Source organism: Schistocerca piceifrons, chromosome 1, assembly GCF_021461385.2.
Source record: "Schistocerca piceifrons isolate TAMUIC-IGC-003096 chromosome 1, iqSchPice1.1, whole genome shotgun sequence".
In the NCBI taxonomy this organism is placed as follows: domain Eukaryota; kingdom Metazoa; phylum Arthropoda; class Insecta; order Orthoptera; family Acrididae; genus Schistocerca; species Schistocerca piceifrons.
Window position 1 is genome coordinate 1,182,601,563 of NC_060138.1, and position 6,224 is coordinate 1,182,607,786.

Sequence of the window (6,224 nt, forward strand, 5' to 3'; positions counted from 1 at the left end):
TAGCATGAACCTTTGTTGCTCATTGTCCCAATAGCATTACCAAGCAGGGTCCCTTCCTTTTCCGAAATGAACCCGAGTGTCGTTGAAATTCAAACGCCAGCATAATTCCATTTCACTGCTTTAATTTCAAAGTTCAGTTTAAGTATTCATAGCTGGCTACAATATTTAGATTACGCAAGCACAAATTAAGAGTGCGAGTTTTGTTACCGTATTTTAGCTTACCTGTGACTGCAGCTCAGCTTGGTACGTACTAAATTTTACTATTGTTTATTGTTCAGAATCATTTAATTCAAGTTCAAAGCTAAATCTCTTATTTCTAAATTGCGTAGATTCAAGTAGCTTTTGAAAAGATTGTTGAGGTAGTCCAAGACTAACCGTATTTTACTGAGTTTCGATGTGCTTAAGAAAGAAAGCTTGTTATTAATTTCAGTCACTAAATTAACTTTCAGTTTTCCGGTTTTATTAATTCTTTTGCTAAATTAAGTCAGAGTGTAGCGAAATTTATTACTTCTGACAAACTTTCAGTTTTCACACTACACTTGTCAACTTTCAGTTGCCACGCTTCTAGTGCTAATTATGTGTATAATAATCTTTCTTTTTCAGTTACTATAGTAATTGTCCTTGGGACTGGCGACCGTAATTTCCCCCAAATCTCAAATATCTAATTACCGCTAGTTAATTGTTAACGTAACGGCCGCACATTTACTTTCTTCATTAACTTTACCCCTTTTCAAAATTAATTTCCACCAGTTTCATTTGCATTTTTCCTTTCATTTAGATGTAACCCTTTCCTCCCTCTTTACCGACAGATTAACTTCGATGACGATTGCTTTTCCCAAATTTCCATTAGGTACACGCGGTTTAATTTTTCACTGTCATTAAGGTCGATAAGTGAGGGGAAGGTTACAAGCGTCTGCCATGTAAGCAGGAGATGCCGTGTTCGAGTCCCGGTCGGGGCAAACATTTTCAACATGTCCCCAATGACGTATATAAACGCCTGTTCGCTGCTAGGGTGTCGATTTAATTATCATTTCGTTCTATAGGAGCTACACGGTCATCAGTGGTATCTGTTCTTTCGGGAACAGATACTGCCTTCATATATACTTTAGAACTTTGTTCGTTACCCGTGCTTTGTCCGCAGCTCGTGGTCTAGTGGCGTCGGCACGGTAGCTTAGCGTGTTCGCTAAGAGGACTACTCGTATACTGTAATAAAAAAACTGAGTAAAGGAATCAACGATCAACTTGAACGGATGGCTTGTGATGTCCGCCCAGACCAAACGCAACGAACAATACCGAACAAAAAGAAAAGAAAGTGGCTACCGTTACTGCCTCTGGATCAGGGGGGCCTGGATTCGATTCCCGGCCGGGTTGGTGTTTTTTCTGTGCCCGAGAACTGGGTGTTTGTGTTGTTCTCATCATTTCATCATCATCATCATCATTCGTGACAGTGACTAGATTGGACTGCGAAAAAACCGGCCGGACGGCGTGGCCGAGCGGTTCTACGCGCTTCAGTGTGGAACCGCGCGACCGCTACAGTCGCAGGTTCTAATCCTGACTCGGACATGGATGCATGTGATGTCAAAAATGTTTGAAATGGCTCTGAGCACTATTTGACTTAACATCTGAGGTCATCAGTCCCCTAGAACTTAGAACTACTTAAACCTAACTAACCTAAGCACATCACACACATCCATGCCCGAGGCAGGATTCGAACCTGCGACCGTTGCGGTTATGTGGTTCCAGACGGAAGCGCCTAGAACCGCTCGGCCACACCGGCCGGCTGTGTGACGTCCTTAGGTTACTTAGGTTTAAGTAGTTCTAAGTTCTAGGGGACTGATGACCTCAGACGTTAAAAAACCCATAGTGCTCAGAGCCATTCGATCTGTGATAAAATTTGGACTGTGTGAAGTTGGGACTTCGTAGTGCGCAGTTGAACGCCCCACAAACCAAACATCATCATCATTACCCGTGCTTCGATCGTGTAATGTGCTTCGTACCGCTCCTAACAGTGCTGAGCTTTATTAGCCTTACGCGAATTTTCTATGACACTGTCCTGGTTGTTTTACAAAAAAAGTGTTTAATTTTCGTATGCGTCTAAGTTTCTTCATTTTAAGGCGTTGTGTGACTTCCATTTCATTGAGTTATCTTAAGCGGGCCGAGTTTATAGAAAATACACTGCCCTTTAATAAGCTTAAATTTGCAAATATTCGATCATTCATTCACGGTCCTTGGTCAGAACATCAGCAGATGAATGAATCTCTCGCTGTCTGGTAGGGAAACGCTGTTAGATTATTCATCATCTTTTTAATCTCTGTCGCCACTGATGTGACGGTCACTGCACAACTCATTAGAACCAAGCGTCCTTTTACAGTGTCGTACTTCGGCTTTAGGAATGAGGCCCACGTTACCTTCCTCCCTTCGAACAGTTTTCTGGCGGGGAGGATGAGCCCTTATTCCGTTCGCTTATTATCAGGCGCTGCCAGCCGATAAACCGCCCACTGGGATACCCCTTCAATTATACGATGCTTGCGAGGTGGGAAGAGACGGTTTCCTATTTCTTGAAGACGTCAGTGGTGTACTGGTGAGAGATGGGGTGTATTTCTGCTCACTGCAAGGATAGCTAGGCGGTGTACTAGTATGGGCCAAGTACGCATCAACGACGGAACGGACGACCAGGAAACGTTGTCCGACTGCATGTGACGTGCGCAAAGAAGTGCGACATGGAAGTGCTGAGGGATGAAGAGATACCCTTGAAGTTCTCCGAGATTATAGACACTGCGATAAGGAAAAGCTCAGGCGGTTCACTTGAAGAGGAAGGAACATCTCTACAAGGGCAATTACAGAAGTTGGAAAGAAAAGCTTAGGTACAATAAAAGTAACTGCGAAGAAACCATGCATAAGAGAGGATACGTTTCAGTTGACAGGCGAAGGAAGGAAGCACAAAAATGTGCAGGGACATTCAGCAATACGGAAACATACATCACTTAGAAAATAAATAAACAGAAAGTGCATTGAAGTTAAAAATTGGATCAAATGGCTATGAGCACTATGGGACTTAACATCTGAGGTCATCAGTCCCCTAGAACTTAGAACTACTTAAACCTAACTAACCTAGGGACATCACACACATCCATGCCCGAGGCAGGATTCGAACCTGCGACCATAGCGGTCGCGCGGTTCCTGACTGTAGCGCCACTGAAGTTAAGGCGAAATGGCTTCAATAAAAATGTGAATAAATCGAAAAAAAGCAATGACTGTCAGAAGGACTGAGTCAGCCTATAGACAAGTCAAACTGAAAACAACAGGGGTAACGTTAGGAGTGCAATGGGAAATCCACAGTTAAAAGAAGACGAGAGCACGAAGACATGGACAAAGCATAGTTAAGGCCTATATGAGGGGGAGGACTTAACTGATGACGTGATAGAAGAAGAAATGGCAGTCGAGAGGGAAGAGATGTAGGATCCTGTATTAGACTCAGAATTTAAAACAGCTTTCTATGACGTAAAAGACAAAAACTCCGATGGGTTGGATAATGTTCCATCGGAATGCCTAAAAGCATCGGGCGAGTGGGCAAGAGAGGACTATTCACAGCCGGCCAGAGTGGCCGAGCGGTTGTAGCGCTACAGTTTGGAACCGCGCGACTCCAACGGACGCAGGTTCGGATCCTGCCTCGGGCATGGATGTGTGTGATGTCCTTAGGTTAGTTAGGTTTAAGTAGTTCTAAGTTCTAGGGGACTGATGACCTCCGCTGTTAAGTCCCATAGTGCTCAGAGCCATTTTTTGACTATTCACATTGTGTGTAGAATGAATGAGACTGGCGATACATCATGAGACTTTCCGAAAAACGTCATCCAGACAATTGTAAAGTTAGCAGAGCCCATAAGCACGAGAGTAATGGCACATCAGCTTAGCTGCTTGTACATGAAATACAGAAGAATGGAAACGGAAACCTGCCGGTGAAGCAGTCTTGACGTTGTGGTTGATAATGAAAATATGCCCGAAGAATAACGAAGGCATCTTCACAGAAATTGTCTACTTGGGAAAGCCGTATGACAGTGTGAAATTGAAGCAGTCTTGACGTTGTGGTGTCGACTTGGGAAAGCCGTATGACAGTGTGAAATTGTACAAGGTGTTCGAGATTCTGAGACTACAGGGAGCGACGGGTAGTATACAGTTTGCACAAGAACCAAGAGGGAGCAATAAGAGTCTAAGACCATGAACGAAGTGCTCGAATTAGAAAGGGTGTAAGACAGGAAAAAAGTCTTTCGCCCCCACTGTTCGCTGTATATATCAAAGAATGAAGTAAATGAAACAAAAAAGGTTCAATAATGGGAATAAAACCCAGGGTGGATGCGTGGTAAGATTCGCTGATGACGTTGCTATCCTAAGCGAGAGTGAAGAAGAATTACAGGATAAAGTGAAAGGAAGTCTAATGAGTAAAGAGTGTGGAGTGAGAGTAAATCGAAAGAAGATAAAAGTAATGAGAAGTTGGCGGAAATAAGAATAGCGAGAAACTTAATATCAAAATTGTGGATCATGAAGCGTACGAGGGTGAGGAATTCTGCTACCTAGCCAGCAAAATATCTCATGATGGACGGAGGAAGAAGTTTATATAAAGCAGACTATTACTGGCATTAATGGGATTCCTGGTCAAGAGACGCCTACTACTTTCAAACATAGACCTTAATTTGAGGAAGAAATCCCTGAGAATATACGTATAGCATTGTGTGGTAGTGAAAAATGAAGTGGAGTAAAACTGGAACAGAAGAGAAGCATTTGAGATTTGGTGCCACGGAAGAATGTTGAAAATTAAGTTGACCGATAAGGAAAGAAATGAGGAGGATCGCCGCAGAACCGGCGACGAAAGGAATATATGGAGAACACTGACAAGAAGAAGCCATAGGTTGATAGATATCTGTTAAGAGATCAAGGAATAACATTTTTGGGCGCAGTGGGAGCTGTAGAGGGTAAAAAATGTAGAGGAAGGCAGAGGTTGGATCACATTCAGCAATTAATTGAGGACGCAGGCTGCAGCTGCATTCTGAGATGAAGAGGTTTGCACAGGAGAGGAAATTTTTTATCATGTTTTAGTTTCTCTCAAGTTATTGCTTAACAAAGTGAATCTTTACCGTAGTTTGGAATTTTTAAAAATCATATCACTGTGCAGGTGACTGGTCAAGCTTGGCTTGAAATGTGACAACATACACTTTACTTCAAAAGAAATACATCTTGTTTTAATGTATAAGTTGTTATTAATAAATATCTCAAACTTTCATTATGGCCGGCCATTGTGGCCGAGCGATTCTAGGCGCTTCAGTCTGGAAGGGCGCGACCGCTACGGTCGCAGGTTCGAATCCTGCCTCGGGCATGGGTTTGTGTGATGTCCTTAAGTTAGTTATGTTTACGTAGTTCTAAGTTCTAGTGCACTGATAACTTCAGATGTTAAGTTCTATAGTGCCCAGAGCCATTTGAACCATTTTTCATTATGCACCATATTCACCATACCTCACTTCACACCTCATTGGGATAAGCAAGTGGTAGCAGAGGAAAAAGGTGTCGTGCGATAGTGTTGATGGACACATACCAACACAAAGTGTTTTTCTTGTGAGATGTGTTTCAGAATTACCATGGCTATCGTGAGAGATCCGGGGTACTTGTGGAAAGACGAATTGAAGTACGAGATTCACAGGAGTGGGATGGAACCATGAGGAAACGTTGAAGAATCAATACAACAATGAAGGCAATGTAAGGGTGAACCAGCTACAATGTTACCGCAGGAAGGTAGAGAGGTACGCTTGTCTGTCGCCGCTGTTCGCGCCACGCTTAACGAAATGTAATCTAATAGAGAGTTGTTCCGTCTGCGTTCCCTCCACTACTAGTCAAATTAGACGATTGCATGCTCCATTAGACCACTATTCAAGTGAAGTGGAGTAGCTGGCAAGCGTGGCTAAGAACGACGTTGGACAATTTCAATAGTCAATGGCATGTTCAAAAATGGTTCAAATGGCTCTGAGCACTATGGGACTTAACATCTGAGGTCATCAGTCCCCTAGAACTTAGAACTACTTAAACCTAACTACCCTAAGGACATCACACACATCCATGCCCGAGGCAGGAGTCGAACCTGCGACCGTAGCAGTCGCGCGGTTCCGGACTGCGCGCCTAGAACCGCTAGACCACCGCGGCCGGCTGAGTGGATAGTTGAAGCACTTGAAGAAAAGCAG